This window comes from Episyrphus balteatus, chromosome 2 (genome assembly GCF_945859705.1).
Source record: "Episyrphus balteatus chromosome 2, idEpiBalt1.1, whole genome shotgun sequence".
Classification (NCBI taxonomy): Eukaryota; Metazoa; Arthropoda; class Insecta; order Diptera; family Syrphidae; genus Episyrphus; species Episyrphus balteatus.
In genome coordinates, this window is record NC_079135.1 from 71,210,057 (window position 1) to 71,227,159 (window position 17,103).

The 17,103-nt window shown below is 29.5% G+C and overlaps 1 protein-coding gene across 1 annotated transcript in view; it reads left to right on the forward strand.

Moving 5' to 3' along the window:
- Positions 1 to 8,245: 8,245 nt before the first annotated feature.
- LOC129909251 (uncharacterized oxidoreductase SAR2567) overlaps positions 8,246 to 17,103 on the forward strand; it is a 37,864-nt gene continuing 29,006 nt past the window's right edge. Inside the window, 1 exon segment of the mRNA XM_055986308.1 lies at positions 8,246 to 8,316. The gene's annotated coding sequence lies outside the window, so the exon portion shown is untranslated.

The window sequence follows — 17,103 nt, forward strand, 5'->3', positions numbered from 1 at the left end:
CTTCAGAACAGAGGTCCCAAGAACTATCAATTCTAAGCTTCAAAAATTTTTATTTTAGGGGTCTCTAAATATTTAATTTTGGGGGTCCCTAGTACAAGTATTTACTACTTTTATGATGGAAATTTTAAGTAAGTATAGCAATTACGGACATATTAAAACATTAAAATAAACCTAAAAATAAATAAGCCATACAAAAAAAAAATGTATGGCGTATACGTTCTTTTCTTCGTATCTAGGGGCCCCCAAATATCAAAGGGGTCCCAAAATTTAGTCTTGCCCCGGCCTCGGCGACTCAAGGTACGCCACTGGTTGCCAGAATATTTTAAAGGGAAAGAGCCGATTTTGAAAAATCTTGGAACCGCTATCAAAAATTGTCCAAAAACACCCATTCAATTTTTTGTGGTATGAGATTTCTGATTTTTTTTTTAATTTTCAGAAAACTTTTGCTTATCACCCTTCAAGTAATTATTTGTTTTTAATTTTGTTCATAATTCTGGTTTTCACTCTCATTTGTAATACGTAAAAATGAAAAATGTATTCAAATTAATTGTCTCTGTTCACATCTTTGGTGGATTTTTGCTGCAAAAAGCTTCGATTTTAAAGGAGCCTTAAATCAACATCTTCAAAATTTAAAGAGCCAAATTGCTATAAATTGGAAATTAAATTTTAAGGATTGAGTGAAATGTTCTAGGAGCCTGTTTGGCTATAAATAGCCATCTCTGGCACACTGAATATGTAGTACTCAAACTTCAATCGCATTTCTAAAAAAACTAACTTAACCTCTTAAAACCTGCCCTAAAAGAATTATAATAATCAGCTACAAAAGACAAAAAATGGTTTTCTATTCCTAGAAAAAATTAAATTTAAAACAACAAAACTATTATCAAATTACCAGCATGATCTGAATCATATAAACTCTCGTGTAAATCCACACAAGGAGCTATCAAACTCCTCAATTTTTGTTCCAACCCACTAAAATTTCTCCTTATGCTTGTATTTTTTTCACTTGAGTTTCCTGCACTGTTACGTTCATAATGTAAAATTCTCTCTTTTCTTCTAATGTCTCTTTTAAGAGAATCAAATTTTAATCTTAAACATTTAGCATCGCGATACACTTCGCCAACACAATTCGAACGATTGAAATCTTCTTCAATGCACTTCCAAGCGAATTCTTTTTCTTGCCATGCTACCGCGTCGCATTTCTTCGATTCAAGAATATCTATTTTTGTTTCGATGAGAGAAATTAATATTTCAGTTTCTAGCAGAGTAAAATTTACGCTCCGAATACGTTTTTTCATTATGTTAAAGAAATGTCAGAGATAAAATGATTAGTAATTTGTATAAAAAATACGAAGTAGAAAATGTTCCCAATGTATTTATTACTTTTCTTAAATGCAATCAACAGATAATATACAAATGCGACGTCACTGTTCTCATGTATCTATCTGACAGATAAGATTTCATCGATTTATAAATTAAGTTTTATGATTCACAAAAATAATTATGCTGAACAAAAACTTTATCTGTTAGATTATTCTATGAAATAAAAACACTTTCGAAGCATGTAAATACTTCTTAATCAATTTAAATTACAAATAAGTTCAATATGAAGCTCTAAAGATGTAACTTTGTTATAAAAAACGAAGCGCCATTACATACACTTGGACGATGTGAAAAATATTTCTGAACTAAACTCCTAAATAGAGAAACAAACGTGTTGTTTATCTGTCAGATAAGCATGGAATGGAAATGGAAATAATATAAGAATGAAACAGGAAAATTGGATTCATGTGCATGAGATTCACTTTGGTATTAAACATAGATACATTTATATCAGTAAGACTGAGCCAAATATGTATTATAATTCCAGGGTAAGAAGTAAGTAAGCATAATGAAGGGTTGAAATGTATAATTGAATATGCGTCGTTTAACAACATGGTCATGTGGTAATTTTAATGCGTTTAATTTTTTCAATGTAATTATTTATTGAGTAGAGCGAGGAAGTAATGATTTAAAAAAATCCACTTTAAAGTGTTTGTTCTCAGTTGTTGATGAAAATAAAGTAAATTATATAGGAATATCAGCCGTGGTGTATGTGGTACTCAGTAATTTACTGAGTAAATGTTTTATGCTGTAAACATCAACAAAGGATAACTTTAATTTACCTATACTATTAATAGTTCTTAATTTTTGAAGAGCCAACAAAATATAAGTTAGGAACAAAATATTATCTGTAAACCAACAAAATAAAAAACTTTTGTTTATCCTTGGCTATCATTTGTTGTTGTTTCCAATGCAAAATATTACTGAGCTAAGTATTAAGTTACCAATGCAGTAACTCGGCTATAATTGAAATTCAAATCAGTAGATAATTCGAAATTTATGTAACGAACTGGTTAGGTAAAAACTGCCATAGAATCCGTTGCGTCCGTTCCGTCAATTGATCCGTTAAAGTTGACGGATGGGACAGAAAGGGGTGACCCATAGAATACGTCGCCGTCGTACGACGGATTGCTTTTTGACAGCTCACTTCAAATTCCAAGGTGTGTTCGATATTTTATCGCTGAATGTGCACTAATAAAGTTCTGATGCCAAAAATTGTTAACTATTATCGTCGTTGTTTTTTTTATTAAAATAAAATGCGCGAAGAGATTTCATGTACGAGTAGGTACTTGCTCTTCAGTTAAAAACAATTTTTAATAACAGATTATTTTGGCATTGTAAAATTGAACTCTTTAACAGAATTTAGATATTTACCTAATTGATATATTAGGTGTGTTTTTTTGTTTATCTATATAGATTTTGTGCAAAAAAACGACATCGGGATTTTTTAAATCCATGCAAACATTTGGCACCACTGTACATATACTTTGGCAGCTGTCTGTCAAAAATGTTGCTTTTGTTTTTTTTTTATTTTAACAGCGAAGTGGGAAGGCCATTACATCCATGTTGGATGCAAAAAAAAAATTTCATATGGCCATGGCATCCATGTTGGATTCAAAAAAATTGTTTTTTTCACAAAAAACCAAAAATTATCTGTATATTTTTAGCTACATTTTAAGACCATGACCATTAACATTAGTTGCGTCGTTCTTGTGTTATAAGCGTTTGAAGGTTTTTATTTTTATTTCTAATTTTTCAAAAAAAAATTGGGAATTTTATATACATATCTGTTCAACAATCTTATCAGGATCCATTTAAGACTTTTATCTGAAAAGTGCATTGCGTATATCTCGAGATATTAACATTTCAATGCAGCCATGTCAAACAAATTTTTGATTATTTTTTTCTATGAGAGTTTTTTTCAAACCTCGTTTTCTCCGCTTTTTTTTTTGTTAATATTTTCAGATATTTTTGTATGAACACAACAAATAAAGTACATTGGCACTACTGTTTTTATCGAGAGAAAGTAAAATCTGGATAATTATCTGGATTTTTCAAAAATCTATACAGATAAAGTTTTGATTTCAAAAATCTCGATATCGTTTTTTTGCACAAAATCTATATAGAAAAAAACACACCTATTACACTGGTCAACAAGGTTTTTCCCACAACAACCAAAATATACTTTTCCAGTAGTTTTTGATGTGCTGAACTCGAATCTGAAGTCAGAAAATTGTTATTGGCCTCCGTTTTTTAAATATTACCGTTAGAAAATGTAAAAAAACGTAATTTTGGCTGCTTTCGAGGTTATGTTTTTTTGTGGGGTAATACATTGTGAGTAAATTTGTAACGGTGGCTATAAGAACTGATTTTATTCTTTCAAAAAATGTTTAAATCTTTCCGATATCTGTTTTACTGCCCGAGATATTTAAAATTTAAGCAGCGGTCTTTGAATCAGAAACAACACTGGCCAACCAAATTAAACTTTTTTTGCCACAAGAACCAAAATATACTTTTCTGCAGGTTTTTGGGTTGCTGAGCTCGAATCCGCAATTAGAAAAATTTTATTAGCCTTAGTTCTTGAAATATTACCGTTATAAAGTGCAAAAAAAAGGTTTTTTTTTATAACGGTTATATTTCAAGAACGGAGGCTAATAGAATTTTTCTGATTGCGGATTCGTGCTCAGCAACCCAAAAACCTTCAGAAAAGTATATTTTGGTTCTTGTGGCAAAAATTCTGTGATCAGAGACTTAATCTTTTAATTAAGTTTAGTTTCTCTTTGGCTTATTAACTGAAATTTAAGATATCTCGAACAATAAAAGAGATATCGGGAAAATTTAAACAGTTTTTTAAAGTAGAATATCAGTTCTTATAATAACCGTTAATAATTTGTTTCTAATGAATTACCCCACATAAAAACAGAACCTCGAAAACAGCCAAAATGACGTTTTTTAGCATTTTATAACGGTAATATTTCAAAAACGGAGGCCAATCAAATTTTTCTGACTTCAGATTCGGATTCAGCACCCCGAAAAATATTAGAAAAGTATATTTTCGTTCTTGTGGCAAAAAAAAAGTCAAATTTTGTTGACCAGTGTTATTATTAAATATATCATTAAATGTTATTTTTGTTTCTATTTCTTCAAATGAACAATGAAAATTCACAATTCATAAAATCGGAGAAGTTCTAAAACTCCACGGTGTGCACTTAGAAGCAGAAAATCGAACTGATCTATTGTTGACAACCAATGTCAAAGAATACGACGGATGAAAAAGTCGGTGCAGGGAAATAATTCCACGGGAATCTGCTCCACATGGGAATTTATTCCACCTTATGTGGGAATCTGTTCCACTTTTTGAAGTGGAATAAATTCCCGCCCCGAGTGAGAATTCATTACACTTTTAATTGGGAAATAACTTCACCTTCAATTTTGGTGATTTATTTCTTGTCATTTTGGAGAATGATTTTACTTTTTGTTTGTATTGTATATGCCATCTGGAAAAAAGCTGCGTTTTTGCGGAAATGGATAGTACCTTCAGTTTATAAACCATTTTCATGGCATACAAAATAGTAGAGTCCTTCCAATTCGATCTGGGAAAATATAATATATTTCTATTGTAAGTTTCAGAAACATAGCTATATCTTGGATCGTGTCAACTGGTACATATTAGCTACTTACATGCTCTTCATACAAAAACTGATCAAAAACTTAAAAAAACAGCAGTGTCGCTTATAAGTAGGTAGTCTTAAGTCGACTTTGATTTTTTATGTTTCAAATCAAAGTAAGACATAGCAAAACAATAATTTACGGAAAAGAGGAAGAAGCAGTCCCAATCTTTGACCTTCCTTTGATATTCGTATCACAATTCACTTTACTTATTTAATTCTTTTGAATTTGTTTTTACCTTCAAAAAACACTAAAAAGTGCCGATACGATAATCATCCGCAAATGACTTCGTACTCGGTGAAAATTGACCCCAGAGCGTGCGGTATCTGGGGGGGGGGGAGTAAGAGGCGTGGGGATTTTTTTAAATGATTTCTTTCAAGTCTCATAGTTTTTAGTTCGCGTGATTTGAAGAAATATCTTACAAACAAAGCGGACAAATAATGATAACTTAATGATCAAAAACATATCAACCCCTCTTGTAATAATTGGTTGAAAGCGAAGCGGAAAAAAATTTGTTGACATGAGAATCTACTCAAATTTCACAACCGAGCGAAAAAAAATTTTGACCACGGGAGAATCAATTTTGAGGTGTGAAAATAAAAATTCGCGCGAATTTTTATTTTCACACCTCAAAATTGATTCTCCCGTGGTCAAAATTTTTTTTCGCTCGGTTGTGAAATTTGAGTAGATTCTCATGTCAACAAATTTTTTTCCGTTTCGCTTCTAATGTTGGCCTTATTTTACTTGGCGTTATTTCATAGCATCATTATCCATATAATTGCTTATATCCACAAGATGTAGTTACATAATTAAGAATTCCGTCCAAGCAACTTCAATTGAAAGAAAAACTCTATAATCGTTTGTTTTGAAAAAAGAATACAACGTAGTTTTATAAAAATAAAATATTTTGGTAAAACTAAACCTTCTATTTCCATATACATAAAAATATTGCTTAATATGAATTCAAATGGTTCTTAAAATATTCAGAAATCAATCTATTTTCTACAGTTTTGGTGGGTAATAATTCCACACAAAAATTGGTGTAGTAAATTCCCTTCCACGGTGAGAATTTATTCCACTTCAAAAAGTGTAATAGATTCCCACTTGAAGTGGAATAAATTCCCATGTGGAGCAGATTCCCGTGGAATTATTTCCCTGCACCGAAAAAGTCCGATCCGTCGCTTATGGGTCGCTTTCTATAAGAACGTGTGTATTTTATTGAGCTGTCCGTTGAAAACTGACGGAACGGACGCAACGGATTCTATGGGTTGGGGCCTTTAGGTTAAGTTTTGAGAAATAGTCTTTGGATTGTATAATGAGATGAACGAAAAGCAATATGAGTGGAGCATGGCTTCTATTTTGGAGTTTCGTTGTGCATTTTTTTAATTCTCAGACAATTTTGGGCTATGATGTACTTAGCTAATCTTTCTGCTGCTTCTTCTTCTTCTTCCCGCAATTCTGTCTGTCTGTCTATATGTACCTCTAGCTACAGGCTACAATACTAGAGCTATTTTTTAAAACTTGGTATTAAACAATTTTGGGTGATTCCTTAGAGGAAAAATTGAAATTTTTTTAGGACCAAAAACTAACGGTCATATAACGGAAATAGAAAAGTTACTTTTTTTGAAAACTGCTTTAACAATTATTATTAAAATTTAACACAAAAGAGCAAACTTTTAAAATAAAAAAAAATATTTTCAATCTATGAGTTTCTCGTAAACTATATAGCCGATTTCAATCGATTTACAGAAACGTAAAAATATTAAATTTTTTTTTTTTGAAAAATCAATATTTTGAAAACGGATTTATGATTTTTTTTTTCGAAGTTTTGCTTCTATGTGTTGAATTATATTTTCTTAACAATAGTAGGTATACCAACTATATACCTTATATATAAAAAAAAATATTTTTTAAATATACCTAACGTTTTTCATTTTTTTTCTTAAAATTTGTTTTTATACAATGATTGTATAAATTGTAATTGCGTAAGATCATTTGTAACGATGTTTAGTTAATTATAAAAACAGAATTTATTTTTTTACATTACTTATTTATGAAATTTCTTACAAAAATCAAATTATAATTTTTTCCTTATCTTGTTCAATAAAAAGCTTTAACATTTGATTGTCTTTTACCATAAGAGCAAGTACGTGTGACCCAGTCGTGCATTTTATTTATTTTTAGTTCAACGGTTTCTTTTATGAAAAATAAAGTGTTTCTTTAAAGAATTATTTGTAGTACAAACTGGTTGATGACTTCAATAGGTTCTAAGATTTTAATTTTGTTTTTAGTTAATTTATATTTAAATTTTTGTTTGTAGGTAATTCTTAAATTTCTAACAGGTACTTAATCCGCAATCTTGCTTTTGACAAAGTATCTACCACTTAAGAAATATTCTAATGTAAGTTTTCTAAAATGTGTGGTTTAAATTTTGCTAGATTTTTCTAAATAAAAGATTTTACTATAATGCAAGATTTTGTGATGTGGGATTTTTTTCAAAACAGTGAGATTTCGTCATGAAGAATTTTAGTCTGCGGTCAATTGTAGCGCTCCTGAAGAAGTGAATCTCGCAAGTTCGTCGTCTGTCAGTTTGTTAATTAGTCTGGGTGCCTGTCTGCCACAGCCCAAACAGATGAGTCGATTTACTTCAAACTTGGTATATAGATTTTTGGAGACTTTAGAGGAGTTTTTGTAATTTTTTTATTTATTTATGCCTAATTCTTATTGCGTACTGTAGCCAGAAGATTTATCGGGAAAAATGAGTAGGTATCCTTAATCCAATTCATGGGGGTTGCGAAAATTGAACTGTTCTGAAATAATAATTTTGCGGTACAGAAAGAACTATTCTAAATTTGACAATCGCAAAACTTTGGTTTTATTTTTTTTCCTACGAAGTTACTACTTGTAAACTTAATTTACTCTATTTAAATGTCCCATCAATTTGTATAACAAATGAACGCTAGCCACTTAACTGCAGCTAAATAACACCCAAAAACCCCACAAAAAGCTCCACCACTGTGTAAATTGTGTGGTGCTATGCATCCGCACATAAAAATACTCCAATATGTCTATACACAGACTTCTATACGCCAAGAAACTGGTAAGACAACTCTGAGTTACTTGGACTGACTGTCAACGCGCTGTTGTTGTTTGCTGTATATGCCGCTCTGCCAACATCGTCGTCGACGTCGATTCAAAATCTACGAGAGTATCCAAAGACAGTCTCTATGTTGAATTCAAACGACCAGCAAGCCTAACGTGCGGGTAAATCACATTTTGATTCGCGCCGATACATTTGAAAAAATTTTAACTTACATCTCAGTTAAAAACTTCACCTGACTTATTATCATTCAATTCATCCATTCACATCTAGGTATTCATCATCTATCACCCTCTCTCGTGCTATTGTAGATTTGCAAAAAAAGTATCTACAAGATACAAATGATACACCGACGACGATTGTCGTTTTAATTGTGATAATTATTCGCTACCGCTTACAATTTAATAGGGAGTTTCCTGTGGTGCCGTGTCAAGAATCAGCGTTTTTTTTTTTTAATTTTTTGCTTTCTTGTTAATTTTTTTTTTGTTTCAATTTAACTTTGTGAAATTTTAGTTTACTGTGCAGCATTGAAAAATATTTTATTGAAAATACACACAAATACAAAATCATATAAATAAGTTCGATTTTAGTTTTTATCTCATTATTTTTATTTAAAAAAGTTAAGCTAATTAGTTTTAATTAAAGGATTTACATATTACCTTTTCGAAAAAAAAGTGGAACTACGCAAAAGACCAATTCTAACTTATTTGGATTAATCTTCAACCGACATCGAACAAAAAAGGTGAGACACTTTTTGTGTTTATTTATTTATGTATTTTTTGTTGCTAATTGTAAACAAAGTTAATTGGCATTTTGCTTGTTAAGCTATGGTTGACTTATTATAATTGTATAAAAGCAAAAAGCTTGATCTATGTAAGATCGTAAATGATGGATCATCAAGTGAGGTCATCTTTTCGAGAAAAAAAAAATTTAAAACAAATTACCGGTGTTATGGATGAAATGTGCTATTTAAAAACTCGGTATCCCCCCCCCCCCCTATTCTTCACTTTAAACGCCTTCTTTCATTTGCAAACATACATACCATTCATATCTTTAAATCCTTTTAAGGCAGACCGATCCAAAGAAACAAAATACAAAATTTAATTTTGTTTTCTTCAAAAATTAAGTCAAGACGTAGAAAAAGATGACAAGCTGATCACGTCTCTCGAAGCCGCACCCTTGTCTTGTAAGGAGAGACCTACCTAATTATTATTTTTTTTTATTATTATTTTTGCAATGACGACGATGAATGATGCAAAATATTTTTAAAATTATATTTAGACATGGGTGCTATATGGAGATTTATGTTTGAATAAAATTTCATAAAAGGGGTGCTTCGACTTGTGGGGTTCTTGCTTTTTTTACGTGTGGGCTGTAATTTATTTTATTTTGTCTCAAATATTCAGGTATACATATATGTACGTGAAATTTTGCGCTTCGGTAGTGTATAGAAATTTTGTATTTAATCCAGTCAAATTCTATTGAATGTACAGATTTCAAAATGCTTTGAAAGATTTTTTTTTTATGTTTTTATATTAAGTTTTCTCCTGGTTTCTTTTTTAGCCTTTCTAGAACTATTTTGCAATCATTATAATTTTGTCATTCTGATGATTTTGAGGGAAAAAATTGGGATAAAAATGTGATATCAACTTTTTAAAACTTATAAGTACAGTCAAATTATATTTTTGCACTACCTACAAAAAATAAATTATTTGGTTTTATTTTGCATTTTATTGGTCCTGTAGGAATTACGGTAAATTCTTCTGAATTATTGTCTAGCTTGACTGTATTTACACCAAAAGTACAAAACTGGGTTGATTTATTTTTATTTTGCCGGCACACAGTGTATCAACTAGTACAAAATTCCGGACAGTGGTGGATTATAATTTTTTTTTTTTTGATTTAAAAATTATTTCTTTATGTGCTGCTGAAAAAATGTATTTTCTTTTAATATCCAAGTTTTTGTCACTAAACCTAGCGGTTTGCAAAATAGAACGTCTTAGTCAAGTACTCACACTTGTTTCAAAATAAAATAAAAGGTCCGTTAAGTTCAAGTTTCTTTTTCAGTTTTCTGACTCAATTTTGATATTATCTCTTTCAAATATTTTTTTTGTGGTTTAAAAATAGTGCGTTTTCTTAAAAACCTTAAAAAAATAAAAAGGTTTAAAAATTAAAAAAACAATTATTTTTGAAAAGTTTTTTGAAAAACAATCATTTCAGATTTATAAAAAAATGCTTACATATGTACATATGCAAGCATTCTAGATCACTCTATCAAAATATCTCATGTTTAAAAATTGGATCCGAGCACATCCGACCCCGACGCGTCGCGACGGTTATAAAAAAATTGCTATCTAATATTTTTATTCTTATTAGTCTCACTTTTTTTTTCGTTTGTTGGCAATTAATGTGTACTTTCATCATTTTAAGTTTTTCTATAGAAAAAAAATGTTACGCATACGCCACAGTGACTCATTCTTACATATCGAAAATTCATTGATTCGTATGGATTTTTTTTTGTCAAATCAAAATCAGGTAAAAAAGTTTATATTAAGGGGTAAGGGTGGATTTTTTTGAAATATTAAAATTTAACGATTTTATGGTCTTTTTTTCAACGAATTTTGTTTTTGGAATGAAATAATTTTTTCAAACTAATGTCATTTCTTTAAAAATTAATATTTCAAAAAAATCCTACGTACTTCACTAGAGAATAGTATTTTTAAGCTCCACACAAAATTTCAGCCCAATCGGTTAAAAACTGTAGGAGTTAGTTGGTCGCCCGATGGAAGCACAGGATTTTACTATCATCCTGAACTACACCGCCATTTAAAAAATTTCACATCATTAAAAAATTTAACATTAGCCTATTCTGTTACCTATCAATATACTTAAATAAACTAAACAAACACCAAAAGAAAATAATACTTCTTCTTTGTTTTATACGCTGATGAAAATAACGCACGATTTCATTGTTTACAAGGTGTTATTACCCCTTAATTGATCAAACAATGAAAAGAACAAAAAACCCTAGCCCAAAAAATTAAGTGAACAAACAAAATTCGTCATGTTTTTAGTGATTTTCTCAGTAAAAAAATGATCGTATCATGACAAAACAAGAAGCATGTGAAAGCTACATTCTTCTAATTTTAGGATTTAAGTACTGAATGTCTTATTTTGGTTAAATAAACAAATCATTGGAACTATTCAAAAATTTGTTCTTGTTTTTGTTTTATTAAGAAAGTGGGAAATTTTTGTCTGGTAAAATGCTTATGCTGCGATACAAGTCATCAAACCAAAACCAAACTCTTGACTTTGATTATTATCAATACCTCAACAACGGATTACTTTACAGAAAATTCGAGGATACAATTCAAAACTTCATTACATTTTCTACAAAGAAATCATTTGTTAAAAAAATTATTTTGTTAAAAAATGTTTACTTGCATTTGAGATCAAAATGGACATTTTTACCGTTTTTTAGATAATACAACGCTATTTTATAACTATGGATGAAAAGATTAAAATGAGGCTTAATTATTGAATTTTCAGATACCTGAAAAAATCTGCAAAGTTACAGATTTATTCATCAAACTGTTTTTCTTTAATGAAGGTTTGAACTTTGAAAGACATTGAAACCACATTTTTTTAGCTGTAAATGACTTACTTCTAAACACTTTTTTATGAGAAAAATCAAATTCATTTGAGTTAATTTGACCATTTTATTAATAAATATCGTTTAAATTCTAGATAAACACCTAGGTAGAATTGAAAGTTTTCAAAATGATGTAGCTTTAGCGTGTTTTTTTTTTACTGAGATACAGCATATCGAAAATCACTAAAAAAAATCACGAATTTTTTTTGTTTCTCTAATTTTTTAGGCTAGTGTATATGTAAAAAATTTTAAGCAAAGTTTTTAGTTTAAAATGCCCCGGCAGATGTCAGGGCCCCACGAAAAATTATGTAGTGAAGAACTCTTATATTTATTTTCATGTATCACTCGATAGATTTGTGGGAAATTTTTGAAAATTACTTTTTTTTAGATTTTTTTCGAAAATCTGAAAAAAAAAATAGATTTGCAAATTTTTGTACCTAAATGTTTACTGTGAATTCATATCTGTAAACCAAAACTTGTTTTTAAACTTAAATCCGCTTTCTCTAATTTAAGAAAAAAAACCAATATTTGTTTTGCAATAACTCAGCAACCAGATGTCCAAGAAACTTTTGGTTTTCTGTTATGAATAGAGATTGGGGAGACCTCTCTTTTGACCTACAATTCACCGCGGAGTCAGAAAAATGATTCAAAATGCGATAAATAGAGTATTAATTCCTTATTGAAAGATAACACTCTAAGAATTAAAAGAAAAAATGCAATTAAATAACGATACCTTTTTTTCAACCTTTTCAATTAAAAATTGAACTCCACATGCATTTTATATCAATGCTATTTCAATTAATTCAACAACATGCATTGTCCATGTCCAATGTCCATGTCATCCAATTTAAAACAACAACCTTTTAATCTTCTTTCAAGATTGCACCTGCATCATAAAATAAAATAAAAGAAAAAAGTGTCTACAAACACTCATATGGTTTATAAAAAAAGACTTTCGTGCCCCAAATTAGCCTAGTTTCCACGATGCGATAGAAAATCGAAAGCACAAAATAATTGCAATCCATGTTATTCTTTCTTTAACCGCACCAATAACACAAATAAATACAATTTCGTACAATTCATGTTGAGCATAAATAATATAGAGGCAACTAACCTGCCACTTAAAGATTTTTAGCTGCATTTAGAGTGCTTCAATTCACTGCAGCATGACCGGTGCATTCTCCTTCTTATAGAAAACTTAAGCATCTAATAAATAAAAATAAAAAAAAAAATAAACTTAGATGTATGTATGTACTCCTCCCGAATCCGAATGTGTAACCATTTGAAAGTCGAACAATTGACGATTATTTTATTTTAAGTCATTCTTTGGGTTCGTTAGGTTTTTTATGACAGGGAAATTTAGTTTACAAAATGTAAAAAAAAGTTTTATTAAATAGGTCTGTTCTTTGATGTACCTACTGAACAAAAAATTGTAATATTTTTACATAGGTAAAGAAAAAATAATCCGGTATCCTTTGAACTTTTCTTGCTCTTGTTCTTTTCTTTTTTCTTCATTAACAAAATTAATGTAATTTATTTAAAAATTTGATGTTTCGCCAACTTGACGTCAACTGAACGAAATATAATCCTGTTAAAAGAGGTTTATTTAAAAGGTGTTATGTATGTCTTCACTTTCGTTTAATTACGTGTGATATTTTCTATTTGATCGTTAATTTTTGCATATACAAAGTCTTAAGAAACTTAACGAAAAAAAAAAATCATGTGTGCAATTCACACGTGGTAGAAGTGAAACCTTAAAAAATCATCTTTCTTGCAAAAGAAAAAAAAAAAAAAAAAAAATAGAAAAAATCTACCTTTTTTTATTCTATCACCTTCAAATCCATGTTTTTTATATGACAACCTAGATAAATTTTATATCATCTGAAAGCTTATTGTCTTAAAATATATATATCGATCAAGTCTATGAGATATCTACAAAAAGAGCTAGAATTTTTTGAACTCGATCAATTTCCATCAAAAAAAAGCGAAAAAACACATATTTTTATCTTCTCACGCTATTAAATCCATTTCCCTAACAACCTATACAAATTTTTACACCATCTGAAAGCTTATTGTCTTACCTCAAAATATATATATCGATCAGGTGTATGAGACATCTACAAAAAGAGCTAGAATTTTTTAAACTCGATGAAATTTCATTAAAAAAAGCAAAAAAAAACATTTATTTTTATGTTCTCATGCTATTAAATCAATTTTTTTGTTTGACAACCTATAAAAAATTTTATACCATGTGAAAGCTTATTGTTTCACCTTGTATAATGATGTATCAATCTCATTTCAAAGATGTCTACAAGAGAAGTTAGAATTTTTTAAAGTCAACCATGTCGAATTTCCAGACTGAGATTACGGTACTTCCTACACTGGTAGCTGGTCATCGCCAGATCTCCAGAGGTGTTTTGAGGTATTTTTAAATTTTTTTCAATTTAAGATTGTGTAACTTGTAGAGCAAATAACGCTATGTGTGATATATCAAATAAAAGGTTATGTTATCAGCATGCGTTAAATCAAATTTGTATGTGCACTAGATCAAAAGATATAACGTGTGTTGGAAAAGAACATTTTTTTATCGTTACCTCCGAATTTTGAATATGAAATTAATTGAAATTTTGTACAATTATAATTTATTCAATTACCTATCTACAGTACAAATTTCATTCATCTATCTATTAAAACAAAAAAGTTATAACAAGTTGAAGTCGTGTCGCGTTTTCGTTTCATCTTGTTTCAAATCACTACGATACTAAAGAAGTTTTCACTTCAAAAATAAACTTAACGAAACACTCTATAAAACTATAAAAGACCGTTTAAATCCTGAATCACATATAATACAAAGAATACAACCGCTTTAAAATAGGATACTTTTCTAAGTTGACGTGTGAAGCTAAAGAAATATCTCTAAAGTCTTACGATACTAGTGGAGGCCAAATTTAAATCAGTCCCACATTTCCACGTTATAATATACAATAACTATTCTTCGTTAAGTGAACTCTATTTTTGTTGTATACCATCAGATTGGAACGCATGTTTCTTGGACACTTGGCACTTAAACGTAAGTTTCAAAGATACCTACTAAAAAAGGTGCACATTGCACATACATATTTCTAGAATGCAAGTCTTTAAAATTCCTTGCAGCATGCCGTCCAGTTGTGTTTTTGTGTAAGAAATAATTACTTGAAACATGTTACAAACCTAAGGGGAAAGTATAAAACCTCATTAAACTCAATAAGTACTCGTAAATTAAAATATTATTAAGTTTAATTAATGGTTAGAAAAGAAAAAAACCTATCAAATCTATACACTATGCGTGAACTTGAAATCAAGTTACTTTGAAATGTTTGAATGAACGTTAAGTTTTAATAGAAGAAGGGTTCGGCAAATAAAACCTGTTGAATTAATTGGTTTGTTTTGACGATTGTATGTTTTTTTTTCAAATTGGCCTTACGATGATTATATTGTACCCTAAGGAAATAACTGACCTGTTTATAACGATACACAACCTTGTACATAAAGTGCTGATTTTGATGTCTATTTATTGCAAAGAAAAATTATTTATAATTATTTTAAGCTAAAATAAATGTATACCTACTGACTACTTTTAAACATTATCTTAAGGTTAGGTTAGATAAAGACATTCTATAATGTCTTTTGATATTTTTTTTTACTATTTTATTTTACTTTTCTGCATATACAAAAAGGTAGTTAATGATGGTAATATTTTAATAAGACAGAAATTTTACTTTATGACCTGATGAATGGCTGGGGAACGTACATAATGTAGTTAGGTTGATCCCTAAGAATTACTACATCTAAATATAAGTACAAAAACAGTCAAAGCATATAGTCTGTGACCACAAAATGCGCTTTACGAGTATATTATGGTCATCCTAATCATTCCAAAAAGTTATTGACATTCTAACAGAAATTTGTAAAAATCAAAGCTTGTGCATAATTTTAATGGTTCTATAAACAAAAGATCGCTGCTGCAAGCCTGATGGATACTTAAATTTAAGATACGCTTTTTTTACTTGCGATATTGGTACTATTAGGAAAAATTTGGATTCGAAAAATAAATCGAACTCAAGATAACATTCAGACATCACATTACGATTGGAGAATGCAAAAAAAGTGGGCCCGGCAATTCTGTCTGTCTGTCTGTATATACCTACAGCACACAGCCTAAAAGAGTAAAGCGATTCTTCAAACTTGGTAGTAAACAGTTTTGTCAGATTCCCTAGAGGGAAACTTTAAATATTTTGTATGCCCAAAACTAATGGGACCTGCCATATAACAGAAAAAGAAAAGTAATTTTTTTTTTAAAAGGCTCTAACGATTTTGATTACAATTTTTGAGTGTAACGTTACAAATCGCTAGCTGAGAATTATAGGGTTGTATGTCGACTCACCTTAGTTTTGAGAAAATCGATCTCTAAGTTTTTTAAGGCTGGTTTTTGGATAAAATAGTTACATAGCAGTAAATTATTGATGCAATCTTATAAAGGACCCTAAAAAAAATCATTAAACCATGGAAAAAAACATTAATTTCACCAGAAAAAAAGATTCTATGAGCATTTTTAAAAAATGACATAGAACCTTTTTATGAAAAAGTTTGTAAAAAAATTTGAAAAAGGTTCTATGTAACAGAAAAAAATAACACAAATCACTTTGTTGCATTTATAGAAAGCAACAATTTTTGCTTTTGTTGAATTACATAGGTACACAGAAAAAAGACACGCTAAAAACAATTAGAATTTGTATTAAATCAATCGGATTTTTGCATGCTTTTTTGCCAAAAAGACAGTCGTCTTAAAACAATCATCTACGGTGCAAAATGTATGCGAAACAAAATTGAAAGTTTGTTTAATATTTTAATTTTAATAAGAATGCACATAAAATTAATGAAAAATCATTTCAATCTTAGCAGGAGGTATCTACACTGAAATTTTCTTAAGAAGAAAATTCTTGTAAAAATGAAGTTCACTTTGATTTTAACAAAGTTTAAACAAATTTTACTTATTTTTATTAGAAATCTTATTAATTTAAGAGGATTGGATTTTAGAGGAGTATCATCTTAATTCTAAGTGCCTTATTTGTCTCCATGTATAACGTAAGTAAATTTGCTTCAAGTTAAAAAAAAAAGTTTTATTCGATGAAACTATTAATAGAAAATATAATTGTAAAGATGAATAACGAAGAGTTCACTTCTGTTAGTAGAGTAAAATCTTGATCCTTGAAAAAAAAAATACTCAATTTTCCAACTAAATACAACAAAAAATTAGTTA